At 38.7% G+C, this 21,930-nt stretch overlaps 1 protein-coding gene across 1 annotated transcript in view; it reads right to left on the bottom strand.

The window, feature by feature from the left end:
* Positions 1–11,416: 11,416 nt before the first annotated feature.
* The window catches only part of ROCK1 (Rho associated coiled-coil containing protein kinase 1), a 160,560-nt gene continuing 150,046 nt past the window's right edge, over positions 11,417–21,930 (bottom strand). The window contains exon 35 of the mRNA XM_008070238.2: positions 11,417–11,426. The gene's annotated coding sequence lies outside the window, so the exon portion shown is untranslated. The remainder of the gene's footprint in view (positions 11,427–21,930) is intronic.

Here is a 21,930-nt window from a genome sequence, read left to right on the forward strand (position 1 = left end):
TGTGTCAGACGATGCCTCACAGTAAGTACATGAAATTAGTGGGTATACATGAAATTAGTGGTTATACAGTCAGACCTGTTCTCAATCCCAGGTATTACTAGCTGTACATCTGCAAGCTTCAGTTTCCTTGTCTGTGTAGACAAGCCTCCTTTTATTACACCTTACAGATATTTGTTTTAAAAATTAAAGATTTGCAGCCACCCTGCATTGAGCAAGTCTATTGATTGACACTATTTTTCCAACAGCATGTACTCACTTGTGTCTCTGTCACATTTTGGTAACTCTTGCAATATTTGATACTTTTTAATCATTATCACCTCTGTTATGGTGATCTTTTATACTGCTATTGTAATTGTTTTAGGGTGTAACTAACCACAGTAAACTTTATCAGAAAATGTTTTGTGTGTTCTGACTGCTTCACAAAACAGCCATTTCCTTCTCCCTTTCCTACTCTCTTTCCCTCTCTTCTTCTTTCTTCCTCTCCCTCCTTCCCTCTCTCTTCTTCTTCCTCCCCAGGCCTCCCTATTTCCTGAGAGGCAACAAAATTGAAATTAAGCCAATTAACGACCCTACAATAGCCTCTAAGTATTCAAGTCAAAGGAAGAGTTGCTCACTTTAAATCAAAAGCTAGAAATCATTAAGCTTAGTGAGTAAGGCATGGCAAAAGGTGAGACAGGCCAAAAGCTAGGCATCTTGAGCCAAATAGCCAAGTTGTGAATGCAAAAGAAAGTTATTGAAGGAAATAAAAGTGCTACTCTAGTGAACATACTGATATGGAGAAAGTTTGAGTGGGCTAGGTAGATCAAACCAGCTGCAATATTCTCTTAAGCTAAAGCTTAACATAGAACAAAACCTTAACTGTCTTCAATTATTTGAAGACAGAGGCGAGGAAGCTTTGGAAGAAAAGTTTAAAGCTAACAGAATTTCATGAGATTTAAGGAAAGAAGCCAACTCCATAAGGTACAAGGTAAAGCAGCAAGTGCTGATGGAGAAGGTGGCTATATTGCTGGGTGGGGTGCGGTGTGACACTCCATTTATTTGAGAGAGAGAGCATGCCTGACAGGCATGACCATCTTGAGAGAAAGAATATACATTTACTTTTGACAAAAAGCTTGATATATATCTATTCAGTTGTTATTATGCTAAAGGGTGAGATACAGGTATCTGATCCAAATTTCAATTACCCTCTCCCCATCTTTGATGAACTGAAGGGTGGACTTTTCCTGAACATGCGTTTTGTTTTTGACAGGAAACCTGATAAACTTTTACAGCAAGTATTATGTTAATTACAAACTGAAAGGTGGGCTGGTTACCATTTCTACACTTTTGATGATCTAAGGAGTGGGCTTGCACTGGTAAATCTGCATTCTAGCCCTACAGGGTGGTCAGGCCTGAAAGAAAAATGTCTGAATGCTCACCTTGTTTTAAAATTGCCTACAAGAAACTTATCTATGTCTAACCTACACTGAATAACCTGCCTCAGCTATGTTAAATAGATTTTCAGTGTACATGAAACAGCCTGATATTTGGAAGAAGGTGCCATCTAGGACTTTTCTAACTAAAGAGATTTCAGTGCTTGGCTCCCAAAGACAGGCTGACTCTCTTATTAGGATCATGTGCAACTGGTGACATTAAGTTGAAGCCAATGCTCATTTAGCATTCTGAAAATCCTAAGACCCTTAAGAATTGTGTTGAATGTTTTCTGCCTGTGCTCAATAAGTGGAATAAAAAGCCTGGGTAACAATACATCTGTTTACATCATGGTTTACTGAATATTTTGGGCCTCCTAGTAAAACTTACAACTCAGAAGAAAGAATTTTTTCAAAAATATTACTGCTCATTGACAGTGCACCTGGTCACTCAAGAGCTCTGAGAAAGATGTATAAGGAGATTAATATTTTCATGCCTGCTAACACAACATTCATTCTGTACGCTATGGATCAAGGAGTAATTTCAACTTTCAAGTCTTACTTAAGAAAAACATTTCTGATATAGTTAATCACCTGGATTTAAAAACAAAATACATTTTTGTAAGGCTGAAGAATTCACCACTCTTGATGCCATTAAGAACATTTGCGATTCATGGGAAGAAGTCAAAATATCAACGTTAACAGGAGTTTGGAATAACTTGATTCCAACCCTCAGGGATGGCTTTGAGGGGTTCAAGGCTTGAATTGAAGACACAACTGCAGATATAGTGAAAACAGAAAAAAACTAAAATTACAGGTGAAGTCAGCAGATTTGACTGAATTGCTGCAATCTCTTGATCAAACTTGAACAAATGAGTTGCCTCTTATGAATGAGCAAAGAAAGTAGTCTTCTGAGATGGACTCTACGCTTGGTGAAGTCTCTGTGGACGCTGCTGAAATGACAACACAGGATTTACAATATTACATAAACTGAATGGATAAAACAGTAGCAAGATTTGAGAGGATTGACTCCACTTTTTTTTTTTGGTCGGGGGAAGTTGGGGTCTCACTCTGTCACCCAGCCTAGAATGCAGTGGCACAATCAGGGCTCACCTCAGCCTCAACATCCTGGGCACAGGTGATCCCTCTGCCTCAGCCTCTCGAGTAACTGGGACAACAAGTGTGTGCCATCATACCTGGCAATTTTTTTTTCTGTTTGTAGAGATGAGGTCTCACTATGTTGCTCAGGCTGGTCTCCAAGTCTGGGTTTAAGTAATCATCCCGCCTCTGCCTCCCGAAGTGCTGGAATCACAGGTATGAGCCACCACACCTAGCCCAACCCAACTCCACTTTTGAAAGTGGCTAAGATGCTGTTAAACAGCATCGCATGCTACAGAGAAACACTTCATGAAAGGAAGAGTCAATTGATGTGACAAAGTGTATTGTCTTGTTTTAAGAAATTGCCACAAGAAAGAAATGTCTTATTGTCATAAGAAATTGCCATCCCAACCCTTAGCAACTACTACTCTAATCAGTCAGCAGCCATCAACATTGAGACAAGACCCTCCACCAGCAAAAAGATAACTCTTTGAAAACTCAGATGACCATTAGCATTTTTTATAAATAAAGTATATATTATTTAGGTATACACATTGTTTTTTTAAGGCACGCTATTGCTGGCCACAGTAGCTCACACCAGTAATCTGTACTTTGGGAGGCCAAGGTATAAGGCTCGCTTGAGCCTAGGAGTTGGAGATCAGCCTGGGCAACATAGCAAGTCCTTGTCTCTACAAAGAAAGAAATTTTTAAATCAAAATTACAGGCTCACACCTATAATCCTAACACTTCAGGAGGTTGAGGCAGGCGTATTGCTTGAGACAACCTGTGTGATATAGTGAGTCTGAGACAACCTGAGTGACATAGTGAGACCTCGTCTCTACAAAAATATATATTAAAAGTTAGCCAGGTGTGGTGTCACGTGCCTGTAGTCCCAGCTACCTGGAAGGCTGAGGTGGGAGGATTGTGTGAACCCAGGAGGTTGAGGCTGTGGAGAACCATGATTGTGCTACTGCATCCAGCCTAGGCAACAGAGTGAGACTCTATTTAAAAAAAAAAAAACAAAAAAATTTTACATGTACTGGGAAACAAAAAATTTGTGTGACTCACTTTATTGCCATGGTCTGGAACTGAGCCCACAATATTTCCAAGGTATGTCTGTAAAGTACAGAAGGTATAGTATCTATATTATAGGGTTGATATGAGAAATAAGATTACATATAGAAGAGTCTTAGCGTAGTTCATTGTATTAATATGCAATAGATGATAGCTATTTTACAGTAAAACTTGAAAGGGATTTTGTAGGGTATGTTAGAGTAGCAGGTGTATGGAGAGCTTTTTCTTCTATTTTCCAAATGATCAGTAATGTATTTCGATAAGATATATCTTTAAAATCCATGTTACCTTTTGTATAATGATGACCTTTTGTATACCTAATCCTGAATTGTATCCCACATCTTTAAAATTAATTAATTAATTAATTATTTAAAATATTGCAGCCAGGTATACTGGCTCACACCTGTAATCCCAGCACTTTGGAATGCAGAGGTGAGAGGATTGACTGAGTCCAGGGATTCAAGACCAGCCTGGGCAACTTGGCAAGACCTCATCTCTACAATAAATCAAAAGATTAGCCAGGCGTGGTCAGACACGCCTATAGCTCCAGCTGCTTGAAAGGCTGAGGCAGAAGGATCACCTGAGCCCAGCAGGTTGAGGCCACAAAGGTTCTGAGTGTGCCACTGTACTCCAGCCTGGGTGACAGAGTGAGACTCCAACTAAAAAAAAAAAATGTTACATAGATCATGTATGAAAAAATCATTGCTGCCCACAGGAAGAAGAAATAGAATACAAAAAGAGTACAGAGCAGCAACTTCCTTTTAAGCAAGAGGAACGGGAATGAATGTTTCCAAATCACTTCCATTCACTTTTCATTGGTGAAAACAGTTATGTGGCCATACCTCATTACATGCTAGTTTGGGAAATACAGTCTGTAACAGTGTATACAAATTGAAACCTTATTATTGTGCAGGAAGGTGACAATGGATTTTGGTGGAAAACCAGCAGTCTCTACCATGCAAATATTGGCTTCTTTTACAAATAATCTTCAAATTTATAATGTGTTCCTAAAACAAACAACAAATTTCCTAGTTGCTTAGTTTTCTCAGCTGTAAAATAAAAATGACCATATCTGTCCTGGGATCTTCTCAGGGTGGGTTGTAAGATTTAAATGCTTAGTTGATTGCCTGTATGTGAGGAACAATTACCAAATAGAGCTTAACCAGAAAGAGTAGCAGATATACTCATAGATTTTTACATCTGGGCTAAGTTCAATTTCCAAAGTTTTTAATTATTGAAACCATAACAGAAGCATATGGTTTGCAATCCTCACCCTCAAAACATGTGTTTCACAAACAAAAATCTCCACCATTGGACAAAAATAAACTGCTCTAGCCTTATGCCTAATATTTCCCTCATTATGCTACCTCAGTTTGATATATTGATGCTTGAAGTTACTGTGCTTTCTTGCCTTCCATTTTTCCCCTTCACCTCTACCTTAGAATGTTCTTCCCACTTCCTCGCTACTTAATCATATCTCACCTCCAGGACACAAGCCGGAAAGTTTTCTCTGCCTCTTTAAGGAGCTGCTTTTTGCATCATTAAACATTTAATTACCATTTTTTAATATTTATGTGTATAAAGCAGTGATATTTTATCTTTTCATCTAGACCATGAATACTTTTTTGTACCTCCTTAAGAAACATTTGAGAATTAATTCAGTTATAGAATTTAGGTTCATATTCTACCTGAAGCACTGTAATAATTATTATTAGATTGCCATCTGTGTACTGTCTGCTTCATGTCTGGACACTGCATCCATCCTGTTCATCTCTGCGTCCCCTAGGTCTGGCGCAGACCCAACATAAAGTAGGCATTTTATATATTTGCTGAATGAATTAATTAAGGGCATTGATGATAGGAATTCAGAGAAGACAGAAATTGAAGCAGGTGGGAGGTAGTTGAGGACAGGAGGGTTCTAGAGAAATATGGAAAAAGCAAAACTCCAAAGCGATCAAATTCATTAATTCAACAATTATTTATTGATTGCCTATTCATGAATCCTACATTCTAGGAGGTCATAATCTATCAGAAAATGTGGGGAAAATTATTAAAATACATGGCCATACCTCTCGGAGATAGGAGGGAAACTAGCTAGACGAGCAGAGGACATCTGTGTGGGCTGTGGTAATAGATAAAGGTAGGTCGGTTAATATGGGATGTGATTACAGAGAGCCTGAGTGTCAGGATAAAGAATTTAGTCTCAATTAAATGGAGTTTTCTATCTTCTTAAAGTCACTATTCATCACACAGAAAAGAAAAATAATATTGAAATTTCCATGTGCTAGACTTTTCCAGATGAACCCTTAATCCAGATCAAAATCTAAGCTAAATCATAATTTTTTTTTTTTTTTTTTTGAGTCAAGGTCTCACTCTGCCACCCAGGCTGAAGTGCAGTGGCACAATCATGGTTTGCTTCAGCCTTGATTTTCTGGGCTCAGGTAATCCTCACACCTCAGCCTTCTGAGTACACCACGCCCAGTTTTTTGTTTTGTTTTGTTTTGCTTTGCTTTTGTGGACACAAGTTCTTGCTATGTTGCCTGACTAAATTTTTTCTTATTTTTGTAGAGATGAGATTTCACCATGTTGCTCAGACTGGACTCGAACTTCTGGGCTCAAGCAGTCTTCCCATCTCAACCTCCCAAAGTGCTAGGATTATGGGTGTGAGCGACCATGCCTGGCCCTAAGTCATGAATTCTTGTATGGGGATCCCCATGAATCAAGGCAGAAAGGCCACTTTAATGTTATCTACTTTCTAAAAATTAGTAAAGTAATACCTGTACAAAGTTTAAAATTCCAACAGTAATGGGAAAATATTTAAAGAAAAACAAAATTCTACATCACCTCACCAGCAATCCCATTTCTCAAAATCAATTGACTTTAACCCTTTCTGGTTGTAGGTCTCCTGGTAGAGTAGTCATCTCCATGATTCCAAATAATATACTTATAACTCTATTTCTTAATTTGTCAAGTTTAAGCAATATATTAAGCATTGTACACTATGAGGATGTAGTTCAGTTATGCTATATCTCCCCTTTCCTTCTTCCTTCCTCCTCTCAGTTTTTTATACCAGTCTTTTTTTATCCCGGGTACCATTCTGTTGCCCAGGCTGCAGTGCAGTGGCACAACCACAGCTCACCGCAGCCTCGAACTCCTGGGTTCAAGTGATCCTCCCACCTCAGCCTCCTGAGTAGCTGGGACTACAGGAAAGTGCCACCACGTGCAGAAAAAAATTTTTTTATTTTGCATAGACAAAGTTTCACAATGTTTCCTAGACTGATCTTGACTGAACACCTGGGCTCAAACAATCCTGCCTCAGCCTCTCAAAGTGCTGGTATTACAGGCAGGAGACAGCACACCCAGACAGACTCTTACATTTTAAAAATCTCCTTATCTCTGTGGTAAATTATATTTAGATTGTCAGTACTATCTTCCAAGTCATTAATTCTGTCTCTGTGTCCAGTCAGTAGGTTTGCCCATCTATTGTTTTGTTTTTTGTTTGTTTGTTTTTTTGAGTTGGAGTCTCACTCAGTCGCTCAGACTGGAGTGCAGTGGCTGCTCCCGGCCACTGCAGCCCCGACCTGCTGTGCTCCGGCGATCCTTCCGCCTCAGCCTTCCAGGTAGCTGGAACTACAGGCGTGTGCTACCATGCCCGGTTAATTTTTTTGACTTATTGTAGAGACGAGGTCTCGCCAAGTGGCCCAGGTGGGTCTCGAACCCGCGGGCTCCCAAAGTGCTGGGATTACAGGCTGAGCCACCAAGTCCAGCCTATTGTTTTGTATTTAATGACCTTGACTTGTATAATGTTTTGTCTTGTTTTTATAATTCTGGGGCTTTGTTTTTCTAAAAAACTGATTCCTTCAAACTAATTTCTTGTTGTCGTCATTACTATGTTTTAACGTATTGCTTTGAAATAATTTGAAAATTGCAGTAAGTTTGCAAGAGTAATGCAAAGAACTCCTGTTTACTCTTTGCTCAGATTCACTAGTTGTTAAAATTTTGTCACATTTGCTTCTCTCTCTATGTATATAATATATATACTTATGATTTTTTCTTAATCATTTGAGAATAAGTTGCAGATATTATGTCCCTGTAGCTCTTAATAATTCAGTGTGTATTTCCTAAGAGCAAGAACATTCACCTACATAACCACAGGACAACTATTCAAATCAGGATATTTACCATTAATACAATGATACTACTACCTAATCTATAGACCTTATTCAACTTTTAGCAAAATGTCCTTTATAGCAATTCATTTCTAATCCAGGATCCAATCCAGGATAGTGCTTTGCATTTGGAGTAATGCATTACTTAATCTCAAACAATTCCCCAGCCTGATATTAAAGTGTTTTCAAGGCTTTTACATAAAAGTAAATTCATTTAGAATAAAATCATAAGGCTAGTTGTGTAGTGGATAGTAAAATACACCTCTATCTTCCCAGTATCCATATTTAACAAAAATTCTAGTTTTGCCTATTTGCCTCATCTATCCTTTTCCTCTCTTTCTTTCAAGAGCCTCACTTAACCATCTCTAAAAGTGTACAAATTATTTTCTTATATAACCACAATATCATTATCATACCTAACAAAATTAACAACATTTTACTGGTATTATCCATAATCAACTTTCCTGATTGTCTTAAAATTTTTTTTCTTGATTTTTTGCTTGCCTATTTTTGTTTGTTTACAGTTATTTTGTTAGAATTGGGATCCAGATGAGATGTACATACTTGTATCACATTTGGTTATGCCTCTTAAATTCCTTTAAAATAAAACTGCTGCCTTTCTTTAGCCTCACCCTACCCCTTTATTTTTGTGCCATTTACTTTATTGATTGATTGATTGATTGGTTGGTTGAGTCGGAGTCTCACTCCAGGCTCAGTGCAGTGGCAAGCTCACAGCACCACAGCCTCTACCTGCTGGGGTCAGGCGATCCTTCCTCCTCAGCCTTCCAAGTAGCTGGAACTATAAGCCGGCACCACCACGCCTGGATAATTTTTTTATTTATTGCAGAGAGGAGGTCTCACCAACTTGCCCAGGTTGGTCTTGAACCCCTGGTCTCAGGCAATCCTCTCACCTCCCAAAGTGCTAGAATTAAAGGCATGAGCCACCGCACCTAGCTTGCCACTGACTTTTTAAAAATCAATGAAGTTGTTCTGTGTAAGTGTCCTGTATTGTGGAGTTGTTTGTTTGCTTCTTTGTGGCATTATTTAACTTGTTTTCCTCACAAATTCTTGTAAGAGAAATTAGCTCTAGAGTCTTTCAATTCTGGCTAAGCTTCTTCTTCTTTTTTTTTTTTTTTAAGGAACTATTCCAAGAATGATGCCGCGTGCTCTACCTTGTGTTGAATCAGGAGGCACACGACTACTGACTGTCCCACAGGCTCCCTGTAACCCATCATGTAATGGTTTCATCCATCAATGATCCTGCCTAATTCAATTCTCTCTCTAAGTTTGCAAAATGATTTCTAATTCTAGCATTCATTAAATACATGCTAGCTGTATTCTTCTGTAAAGAGCTGTCCATCTTTAACTCAACTATTTTTTACTTTAGAACTCGATACAGAAAAAGGCCCACTAAATATTTAATACTTTCTCTTTTTTGTCAACTTCCAGAGTCAGAAAGTGGCACCCTTGTTATCAACAAAGGTGTCCGATTCTCTTTCTCTGGTATCACTGTGGATTCATTATATAGGCAATGTGTTTTTGTCCATTGGCAGAATGATTTTAAGTAGGCGTCTTCCTCACTCTCCACTCTGTTTTCATCTCTGCTGTCTTCTGGGCTTGTGCTCACATTCCCCAGCCTGGTTTTGGGGGGCTTCTTCTCAGTGGTGATACTGGAGATATCACAGATCCAGTCACCAATCCAAGGACTGGTTTAGTTCAGTAACTGGTCACATAGCTCTGTCCTTAGCATTTCACTTTCTAGACTCACTGCTCCCACAGAGAGGAGGATTTGCTTGTTTGTTTGCTCATTTATTTATTCTTTTTCTAAAAAACCTGTTTTACAAGTGGGGCAATTCCTCCTTTGCCACTGGCTTCAAGCATTGATCCACTCTTATTCCTTTTTTTCAAGTTGAGAGCATTTTAACCTGTTATCCTACAAGACTAAAACTCCTTGTCATCTCTCCTGCTTTCAGATCCACAGCCCAGCCAGCCTTCTTACCTCTTTGATATGTTGCTTCATATCTGGTCCATGGGGATGTTTATCCTATTTTTGAGTTCAACTGTAAGTTTGTGTGTTGTGTGTGTTGTGTGTGTGTGTGTGTGTGTATGCATTTGTATGAATCTAAGAAAGTCTTTATCTCTCCTTTAATTTAAAAAAAATTAAGACTTTCATTTTTAAAAGCAGTTTTAGGTTCACAGAAAAACTGAAAATTACATACAAAAATTCCCATTACCCCCCCTCCCAGTCATTTGCACCATCAGTATCCCCTATCAGTGTGGTACGTTGTTACAATCACCAGCACACTGGCACCTCATTATTACCCAAAGTCCACAGTGTAAATTAGGGTTCACTCTGTTGTACATTCCATAGGTTGTCACAAATGGATAATGTCATATACCCACCATTACAGTATTACACACAGTAGTTTCTCTGCCCTAAAAATCCTCTGTGCTCCACCAGTTTTTCCTTCCCTCCCTCCAGCCATTGGCAACCACTGATCTTTGTATTGTCTGCATAGTCTCACCTTTTTCAGAATGTCATCTAGCTGGAATCTTGCAGTATGTAGTCTTTTCAGATTGACTTCTTTCACTTAGCAATGTGCATTTAAGTTTTCTCCATGTCTTTTCATGGCATGATAAGCTTTTTTTTAAAGCACTGAATAATATTCCATTGCATGGATATATCATCAACTCAAATGTTAATCTCATCCGGAAACATGCTCACACAGAATAATGGCTGGACAAATATCTGGGTACCTCTTGGCTCAATCAAGTTGACACAAAAAATTAACCACCACAACTGTTATACCAAAAAAATTATGATACCACTAAACTAGGGGAGTCACTCAACTGACAGTCAAAACAGAATACAAGCCAGGTGCAGTGCAGTATGCCTGTAGTCTCAGCTACTTGGGAGGCTGAGGCAGGAGGGTCAGTTGAGCCCAGGAGTTCAAGTCTGAGAAACATAGCGAGACTCTATCTCTTAAAAAAAAAAAAAAAAATGACAGAAGGGAAGTTCCTTCTACTTCTCAAAAAATTGAGGTGTGAAATCAGAAGAAAGGCAAAGTGGATGTTAGGTGGCAAAACCACAAATGTCACCTCTAGTAAGTCTCTGGCCCTGCCATGAAAAGAGAATAAAAGGACCCAAAGCTTCACCAACACTGGGCCCAAAACTGGTCAAGAACACTATGTTGCATTCAAGGATATTCCTATCAGAGAAATTCAACAGTAGAATGAGCCATGTAGTCTTTCATCAGTTTCTTACTCCAACCCCAGCTCCTGCTCTTTCATTGCTCTCCTCTTATTATGAAAACAATTTTTCAGTATGACATTCCTGGCACCATGGTAACAAGCAACTATTTTGATAAGGTTTAACTAAAGAATAACTACTCTAGCATCCTCTTTAAATTACGGTAAGTAAAATTGATGCCCATGCATATTTACTTGTATCATTATCTTTGAGTTAGGCTATCATTATCTTTGAGTTAGGCTATCTAGCACAATTTTCATGTGCCTACCTACTTAAGTGTTAAAAAGGGCTCTACTACATTACTGAAATGGATGTTTTCATGGCTCTTGCACTGAGTTGGTTTCATTTATTCGATTTTGGAAAGTAATTCAGACAACTCTGGAAGGAAGGTTTTTGTTATCACAATATGGAAACATATGCTCTAGACTAGTTTGAAACACAGTATCCTCACAAACTAAGATGTAAGTTTATCCTCACAAACTAAGATGTAAGCTACTTGTATTTAATTCCTTTTTTTCTGTTTTAAATATCAGCACACATCCTTGAAGTTCATTTTACTGTTTGAATAGTGAATTCAAAAATATATGTTTTCGACCAGGCATGGTGGTTCACACCTGTAATCTCAGCATTTTGGGAGGCTGAGGCGAGAGGATCACTTGAGCCCACAAGTTGGAGACAAGGCTTGGCAACATAGTGAGACTCTGTCTCTACAATAAATAAATAAAAATTAGCTGGACATAATGGCACTTTCCTGTAGTCCCTACTGCTTGGAACTACTTGGAAGACTGAGGTGGGAGGGTCGCTTGAGCCCAGGAGTTCAAAGCTGCAGGTGACCTATAATCATACCAGTGCACTCCAGCCTGGGTGACAGAGAGACCTTGTCTCTAAAGTAAATAAATATGTAGTATATACCTTTTCATTTTGTTCTCTTGAACAATTCTATAATTAGATAAACAATAATTTACATATCATGTACCTTGGAGTTATACTTTTTAGAGCACCGCTGCAGAAAACTAAAATGAGGAACTGGGTGGCAGCCATAAGCCGGACTCAGTGGCTCAACCTGTAATCCCGCGCTTTGGGAGGCTGAGGTGAGTGGATTGCCTGAACCTGCGGGTTCGAGACCCACCTGGGCAACTTGGCGGGACCTCATCTCTACAATAAATCAAAAATTAGCCGGGTGTGGTAGCACGCGCCTGTAGTTCCAGCTACTTGGAAGGCTGAGACGGAAGGATGGCCGGAGCCCAGCAGGTCGAGGCTGTGGTGGCGGGGAGCGGCCACTGCACTCCAGTCTGGGCGACAGACTGAGATACCAACTCAAAAAAAAAAAAAAAAGAAGGAAATATTGGTTTAAAATCTGCTCCTGTGTTATCAAGTAATTTCTTAGCATCACAGAAGGTTCTGCCAAAAAATAACAGTAGTGTGCTTGTTTTCCTACTAGCAACTCACCTGGGAACCATAGCAACAAGAAATGGCTTTCCTCCTAGAAACATACACAGATTGGCGGTGTGCAGATTTTAACAGATTGGCGGTGTGCAGTGTGTGTGGGAGGGAAACAGTAGGGAAATAAATAGACAATTCCCAATGACAACACACTTTTAATCACATATATTTTATGAATCCCAATTGATCTTTGTGCTTCACATTCAAATTTTTTTGATTTCACAGAAAAGTTAACCATGTTTATATTAACATTTCTTTCTTTTTTTTTCAGATTAGAAAATATAGTTTAGCCAGGCTCGGTGGCTCAGCCTGTAATCCCGCGCCTTTGGGAGGCTGAGGTGAGTGGATTGCCTGAGCCCATGGGTTCGAGACCCGCCTGGGCAGCGAGACCTCATCTCTACAATAAATCAAAAAATCAGCTGGGCGTGGTAGTGCATGCCTGTAATTCCAGCTCCTTGGAAGGCTGAGCAGAAGGATCGCCGGAGCCCAGTAGTCGAGGTTGCGGTGGCCGGGAGCAGCCACTGCACTCCAGTCTGGGCGACAGAGTGAGACTCCAACTCAAAAAAAAAAGAAAATATAGTTTATTCAAAAGTAAATGAGAGAGAGAGACAAAAGAGAAGATTCACCTCCTCAAGGGAGGGGAGGGGGCCAAACTTAGGAAAACATGGCCTGGCCATAGCTCAAAGAGCACATGGCCACACCATAGCTTACCAAGGCAATTGCTATATTAACATTTCTTATACAAATTATTTCCTTACATCATTTTACACTGAATACCTGTTTATCAAATCCCTTTTATGATTTTTACTCAGTTTTAGTAAATATAAAATTTGCCGTAATTTCCTGGTTTTCCCTGTAAAGAATCAGAGTAACCAGCAGCTATGAAAATATGTTGCTTTTGTCTCTGTTTTCTTTTTCTTTTTTTGGAAACACCAACCCAAGTTTGCCTTTGCAAACCATCCCTTCCTCCTCTCTCAGGGCAGTGGGTTTGTGTGGGTCTGACCTCACACGACTCTGCTGTAACCAATCGGAACACTGCTTTCCTTCGTCCGTAGTGATTGGTTCAAGGTTAGACATACGCTTCAGCCAAGGAGAGGATTTCCTCAGGTCCCTAGAATGATTAGAAAAAAGAGCTGCTGTTTGGACTGAGATCGCTACACTCCTAGAATGTAGGCCCGGTGCTACTAAGTGAAATGAGCAGACTGTGAAGAGGCCAAAAGGAGAAAACCGAGCCGGAGATATCAATACAAGAATACTGACAACATCATTTTGGCCACGGGATTCATGCTCAAAACTAGTTCTTTCCCTGAACTTTTAAACTACATAAGTCAATACATTTCCTCTTTAGCCAGTTTGTGTTGGGTTTCTCATTGCACCCAAAAGATTCCTTATGCAAAAGCATATATTGTTTTTACATTTTGTCTCACACATATTTAAATGTTTTCTGTAATTCTTTTATGTACCGAATGATAACGTGTACTCTTTTTATTAAAAAGCCCATCGTTTAAAAACTAACTCAGTGTTGAAAACAAAGGTATATGTGGTAGAATAATTCAATTATGAGTTGGGAGATCTGATTCTATGATGTTTTGTGTCTAATTGCAATTTGTTTAAATTCTATTTTTTTAAAAATAGAGTTTCATTACTTATGTTGCCCAGGCTGGATTCGAACTCTTGAGGTCAGGCAGTTCTTCTGCCTTAGCCTCCCGAGTCGCTCCACTGTGCCTGGCTAATTGCAGTTTAAGATATGGGCATTTTACAAGTTTTTCCCTAGTGTTGATATACCAACTTGAAGAATCAGTAGCTTGAACTGGACTATCTCTAAAGTCACTTCCAATATTAAAATTCTGTAACTTTTAGAAATATAGCTTGAAGGGGGAATGGAAAATACTATATTACATGGGAGGAAATAGAGAAGAAAAAAAATCAAACCACTTTTCCTTCCACAAAACATGTATTAATTTGAGGTGCTCATGTACAAAAACTGATTTGTTGGTTAAAGAAAAATAATTATGGCAGAATAAATTATTTTCCCCCAATGTTTCCTTCTCTTCCATATGGGAGGATTCTGTATCCTCACCTTCTTGATGGTAGACTTGGCCCTATGACTCGCCATGTCCATGAAATGCCAGTAGCGATGCCATGTGCCATGTTTGGGCAGAAGTGACAAAAGCTAGTTCACAGGTCACCATGTCCTCTTTTCCTTTGTTTCAATGGTCAGCAATATGTGAGAGAGAGAGGTTACCCCATTAGCTTGGGTCCCACCCTGCATAGGACATGAAGCAAAGTTGCAGCTGACCCATGATGACCTGTAGTATCAGGGAGGAATAAACTTTTGTTTTTGTAATGTAAGCCACTGAGATTTGGGAGATAGATACAACAGCATAATCTAGCCTTGTGGACTAATGCTGTAACGGTGACTAAGCAAAACTGTATTAAGGTGGTTATGCCCTAAAGATTCTAAACCACATTGATTTGCTCTATGTATATACACTTGATGTCATCATAATGTAATCATTGCTAAAGTTGTGGCTAGCACTGTATTAATACAGAAAATGCATACAAGACTTATTTGTTCTTCCTATTTTTTTTTTACAACTGATTAGATGTCAACAGTATTCCTTCTTTTTTTTTTTGAGTCTGAGCCTCACCCAGTCGCCCAGGCTGGAATGCAGTGGCACGCTCATGGCCAATTCAGTGTCGACCTGCTGGGCTCCAGCTATCCCTCCGCCTCAGCCTTCCAAGTACCACGCCCCGCTAATTTGCTTATTTATGTATATATTGTAAAGATGAGGTCTCGCCAAATTGCCCCGGCCAAAATGGTGATTTTTAAATGTTTAGCTCATAGTGAGGTAGAAGCTGTGAGATTCTGAGGCTTTAAAAATTGGTTACTTGGCCGGGCTCGGTGGCTTAGCCTGTAATCCTAGCGCTTTGGGAGGCCGAGGCGAGTGGATCGTCTGAGCCTGTAGGCTTGAGATCAGCCTGGGCAGCTTGGCAAGACCTCATCTCTACAGTAAATCAAAAATTAGCCGGGCATGGTAGCGCACGCCTGTAGTTCCGGCTACTTGGAAGGCTGAGGAGGAAGGATCGCCGGAGCCCAGAAGGTCAACGCTGTGGTGGCCGTGAGCATGCCACTGTACACCAGCCACGGGGTGAGACTCAGACTCAAAAAAAAAAAAAAAAAAAAAGAAAGAAAAAAAAGAAAAGAAACAAGGCAGCAAAGAATACATCCACTTCAATACTCAGGGTCATCACATCCTGCTGAGTACTGGTTTCTGGTTTCTGGGACAGGGGAAGAATTTTGCTAGCAAATAGTTGAATTAAAATCCAGGCAGATGGGCTCTCAATCTTCATCTTCAGTTTCTGAATTATTTAACATATTGCAACAGACTTGTATTCAAGTTTAATTATGCTTTTAAATTATGCTTTAAGTGGCCATGAGGATGCCACTGCACCTCAGCTTGAGCAACGCAGTGAGACTCCAACTCAAAAAAAAAAATGGTTCCATAAATTTTATCAGAAATTGGAAAATAGGTTAAAAATGTTCTATAGGCAGAAGTAGGGTAACACCTGAAGCAACTAATAGTGTTTGTGATCTGTGTAACAACAGATTATAATTATTTTTTAAACTCTAAAAGAGTATGCATTTTGAGTCCAATAAAAATAGAGGTTACTACTCAAGGGGCTCTTATTTTTATTTTTAAATTTTTTTGTAGAGACAGGGTCTTCCCTTTTTGCCCAGGATGGTCTCAAACTCCTGACCTCAAGCCATCTTCCTGCCTCATCCCCCTAAAGTATGGGATTACAGGCATGAGCCACTACACCCAACCTAAAGGGGGTTTTAATGAATGAATTACTGATTGCGGAGCATTTTATTTTTTTTGTTTGTTTTTTGAGTCCAAGTCTCGCTCTGTTCCCCAGGCTGGAGTGCAGTAGCACGATCACAGTCACCGCAGCCTCAACCTGTTGGGTTCAGGCGATGCTTCCGCTTCAACCTTCCAAGCAGCTGGAACTACAGGCATGTTCCACCAGGCCCAGCTAATTTTTTTTATTTACTGAGAGACCAGGTCTCCCCATGTTGTCCAGGGTGGTCTCAAACCCCTGGGCTTAGGCAATCCTCTTGCCTTCACCTCCCGAAGTACTGGGATTACAGGCGTGAGCCACCAAGTACAGCAGTTTTATATTTTGAAGTAATGACTACAGTATCCTGGAAAAAAGGTCTCTGAGCAAGGCTTGCAAAGAAAAATGCTTTGAAGATAGTAACAGACATTATTCCATAATAAAGAAGTTTTTTTTCACTATTAATGTCTGGTAATATTGAAAATATTATCCTTAAAAATATCACATGAATATTGAGATACAGTTAACGGTTGGCTAGGATTTCTAAATTAAAACCCTAAAAGTAATAATACTGTACATGTGTGTTGCTTCCATGTTGCAAATCTTGAGATTTCTCTTTTGGCCAACTCTAACCCAGTATCATACAGGGTATGGAATTCTGGAAAACGTAGTTCAAGTATTGTCAAATTGACATAGTACAAAACTAGAGAATCTTTTATAATTTTATTATATTGTAGTTATCTTTCCATGTCCGTACATATAAATCTGCAGTTTTTTAAATGGTACTAAACAGAAAAGCAAATAAGGTTAATACTCTAAAAATTAAGGGAAGCTAAGGGTGGTCTAAGGTTAATTTAGACTCTAACCCAAGATCTGGTAGGAAGAGGGAGAGGGTAGAAAGGAGCCTATGGAGGGAGAGCCCAAGATACCATGTGGATCTTGCATGGGGGTTGCACAGGGATAGATGTTTGAGTACATAGGAGAGCTGGCTATTAAGAACCCGGGCCGTTGGTGTGCTACTGCACTACAGTCTGGGGCAACAGAGTGAGACTCCAACTCAAAAAGAAAAAGAAAGAAAGGCCCCAGGGAAGTGCTCAACCCCAACTGTGTAACAGAAGGATCCACAGTACTAGTGGCAACCACTATGGGTTAAATTCCAGATCCCTCCCATTTTCCTGGATGGACATAAGCTCCTGGGCTCCAGAACTACCCAGGGGAGATGGGGTTGGGAGTCCCAAATAATAACTGGTATTAGAGTGACCATGGTTATTGTCCAAGCTCAGATTCTTTCAGACAGAAAAGGGGTTAAGTATACCAACAAAACCAGCTAAACCGGGTCATGCAGTAATAGATGTCATACATATGTTGGAAAACAGGACAGGTAAGGGAATATATATGGATGGTTATGTAGATAGAAAAAGGTTGCATCTCATATCTTGAGTATAACAGAACAATTTATATCATTACCTTTATAAAAGCAAAAAATCATAAATTAACAAGTGAATTATAAAATTTTCTATACCCCCAAAAAGTAGAGACTACCTTAACAATTCTCATTTTTACAAATTATTTTTGCAACCAGTAACTCCTCTAACTATAAATGTAGTGGGTCAACCTAGAACAAATATAATTAAGTAACCACCAGAGTCAGAAGCGACTATGATTCCCTCTATTATTCATTTTTCTGAGACTTATAACAAATGCAGCACAAACAAAAAAATAAGTATTGGGTAGCTTCTTTCACCCATGCTAGCCCTGGCATGTCACTTTCTTTTCTCCCTTCTTTCTCTGATAAACTTCGTTTGAAAACTTAAAGAAAAAGAAGTATTGTAAATATTGGGAGGAAGGAGCAAATTTGTCATTACTTGCTAATTTTAAGATTGTTTACTAAAAAAATCCCAAATCAAGAAAATGACTAGAACTAATGAGACCTTAGTAATACTCGGCCTTCATATTTGCTTTGTTAGGCTCATATAATGTTTTAAAAATATTGTTTAGTTGCCAATTTAAAAATTGGAATTTTTTTGAGTATTTGTGGCACAAATGTGGATTAATTTAATAGACTAATTAATGAAACAAGCTAATGAAAAATACAGCTTCAGGCATATGATTATGAAGATGTTCCAATTTTTCTATGATAGCAAATGTACACTTTTTTTTTTTTTTTTTAGCAAATGCACTTTCTTGAAGGCCTGGTTGGAAGAGATATGCCACTAAGCTATAAAAGATTTTTCAAGTTTGACAAAATTTAAGAGACAAGGTCTTGCCCTGTCGCCTAGGCTGGAGTGCAGAGGTGTGATCTAGCTCAAGTGATTCTCATGCCTCAGCCTCCTGAGTAGCTGGGACTACAGGCCCCATCAAGCTTGGGTAATTTAAAATTTTTTTTGTGGTGATAGTGTCTCTCACTATGTCACCTGGCTGATCTCAAACTCTTGGCTTCAAGTGATCCTGCTGCCTCAGCCTCCCAAAGTACTGGGATACAAGCATGAGCCACATGTCTGGCTGACATTTTTTGTTTTTGTTTTTAACGTGGATATATTGTTTTTTAAAAAACGTAAAATTAGTTATGCTAATTTAGAACCAATTACAGGAGGTTTCTACAATTGGCATTACATAAACAAAATGTTTAAAAGTAGAAGGCAACTATTATAATGGTTCTGTAGTTCTACTATTTCCTATAATAAATACTTCTCAGATTATAAAAAAATGATTTAATAAACAAGTTATAGAATGTTACGGCCGGGCTTGGTGGCTCAGCCTGTAATCCCAGCACTTTGGGAGGCCGAGGTGAGTGGATTGCCTGAGCCCGCGAGTTAGAGACCCACCTGGGCAGCTTGGTGAGACCTCATTTCTACAATAAATCAAAAAACTAGCTGGGTGTGGTAGTGTACACCTGTAATTCTGGCTACTGGGAAGGCTGAGGCGGAAGGATCGCCGGAGCCCAGCAGGTCGAGGCTGCGGTGGTCGGGAGCGGCCACTGCACTCCAGTCTGGGTGACAGAGTGAGAGAGACTCCATCTCAAAAAAAAAAAAAGCCCTTTATATAAAATGTAGAAGTCACATAAAATGACTTCATATGCATACAGATATAAACATTTTAGTAAAAGGATAGAGTACGGGAAGAATATACATCAAAATATTGGCAGTCACTGCCTTTGAGGAGGAAGGAAAGAGAACGGAACTGGGAAAGGAGGTAAAGAACCTTCTCTTTTTTCTCCTTATTCAAGTTTCCACATACAGCACTGATGTTTTATTTCCTTACAAAAACTGAAAGGAAATATAACATTTACTAATTCTGAGTGGTAGGTATAAAGATACATTTTGTGTTTTTATTATTTGCAGGATTAAAAAATACCATTATTTTTTATGAGTGAAATGAGTAAAATAAGTGAGCCTATAGGTAGCAGTATTTAATGTGGTATAGTTAGAAAATAATTAGGTTAGTGATGTGGTATACAGGACAGAACTAGAATTTCTTAAAATAGCATTATAGAGGTTATCTGTAGTTGACCTAAAATGTAATGTATATGAGGCAAATAAGGAAAATAAGAAAAATTTCTATAATAGCAAATATTTAGTATTGCAAAACAATGAAAACATACAATATTGCAGATATCCAATGGAACAATGTCTATAGATGAGTTTTAGTGACTAAAGCTCCTGTTGAATGACATATCATAAATATTCTGTTCATAAGGCTCATAATTCATTTAAGATTTCCCTTATGAGGTATAGCTGATCAACTAGAGGCTTTCAATCCAGTAACAAAGACATCTATTTTATTGTGTTTGTGGTATTTTGCACGTGAGAATGTCCCTTTAAATTGATATCTTGGTGAACTATAAAACTTTTTTTAAAAAGACTTTTTTTGCATACCACGACAGTGATATCCAAGTTTTTCCCCTAAATAAATTACAATATGAGAAATATACTAAATATATCTGTAACTTTACATAAAGAGCATATATAATATACATTTACATCTAACTTTATAAAGTTAAATAAATATACAGTATGGGAAGAGTCCAGATTCAAATTCATAACTATTTTCTTTCAAAGCAGTAAATTAACTTTCACATTCCATCTAGAAAATTGAGATTTGTAGCTGTGTGCCCTAGAATAGAGTATTAAACATTCTATATTATCACTTCTCTTTATAAATTAGGGATGGTACTACCTTGAGATGTTAATACATCGAGTTGTGAGAGTAAGACATTTTTTTATAGAGATGAAAATCATGTTTCTACTTTAAAACATTTCTTTGATAGTGTCAGGATCTTGAGGTATCTCATGGTAAATGATGAATAGAGGAAATATTTTTTCTTAGTAATTATTCATTTAACCTCATTTGTGCCTACTCTTAGACAGCTGATAAACTGACTTTTGTTATTGTTGGAGACAAGGTCTTGCCTGTTGCCCAGACTGGTCTTGAACTCCTAGGCTAAAGCAGTCCTCTCGCCTTGGCCTCCCAAAGTGCTTGGCCACAACAGACATATTTTGAATGAGAATTGGGTCTGAGTAGAGCTAGCAAATGTGCCGCACATAAAGCAGAACTAACCTGAATTAATGACAGCTTGACCAGGAGTGAGTGGATCTAAAAAACATCTATTCAGCCAAAGTAGAAGGAAGAGCCAGAATATTTTCTTGTACCCACTGGGCCAATATTACATTTTTGCCATGTTAGTAGGCTGTAGATGTTAAACAATTAGCCTAAGTGAATGTGTTAGATTCTTCAACGTTAATGATCCAGACAAATGAACTACTTTATTCAATTTAATGGCCAAATCATTCTACATAGTACAAGAAACCATATATATAGGAATAACATATAATTTCATGATTTTTAAATCAGACAACCTATTTCTAAACACTTTCACTTTTCCCCTTGTATCTCCAACATCTCATTTCATGAGAAATAGGACAGCTTGGGAAATAATGCAGTATTTTAATTCTCATATGACAATTCATTAACATTAGGTAAAAGAGAGGAGATATTTGATTTCTTTTTATGTGTTTCCATATGTAAAGTAGAATTAATACTACACATTTCCTACCTCATAAAAATCCAAGTTACATACACTTTAGAACTATCTAGTAGAAAACGCAATGAACTGTTAATATTAATTACTAAGGCACTGGTAGGGGAATTGGTAGGAGTAGGGTTTAGTAAGGGCAGACTTCAACCTTGTACTATTGTACTCTTTTGCATTTATTGCAATAAGCATAAATCTTGTTTAAAAAAATAACACCAAAAGTGTAAAAGATTTGGCAGTGCATGTATCTAAAGCACTGAATGCAGCTTTATACACATATACCCAACGCAAAATTGATTTGAGCAGTGAACATTATAAATACAAAGAACAATTGTGATTAAGACTTCCAAGTGTCAGGCGAGGCGCAGTGGCTCATGCCTATAATCCCAGTGCTTTGGAAGACCAAGGAAAATCACTTGAGGCCAAGAGTTCAAGACTAGCCTGGGAAAAATAGTTGACACCCCCACCCCCCGATCTCTTACAAAAAAAAAAAAAAGTGCCGGGCTTGGTGGCTCAGCCTGTAATCCCGCGCCTTTGGGAGGCTGAGGTGAGTGGATTGCCTGAGCCCGCAGGGTTCGAGACCCGCAGGCAACTTGGCGAGACCTCATCTCTACC

This window comes from Carlito syrichta, unplaced genomic scaffold (assembly GCF_000164805.1).
Source record: "Carlito syrichta isolate Samal-C Ts95f unplaced genomic scaffold, Tarsius_syrichta-2.0.1 Scaffold313204, whole genome shotgun sequence".
NCBI classification, from domain to species: domain Eukaryota; kingdom Metazoa; phylum Chordata; class Mammalia; order Primates; family Tarsiidae; genus Carlito; species Carlito syrichta.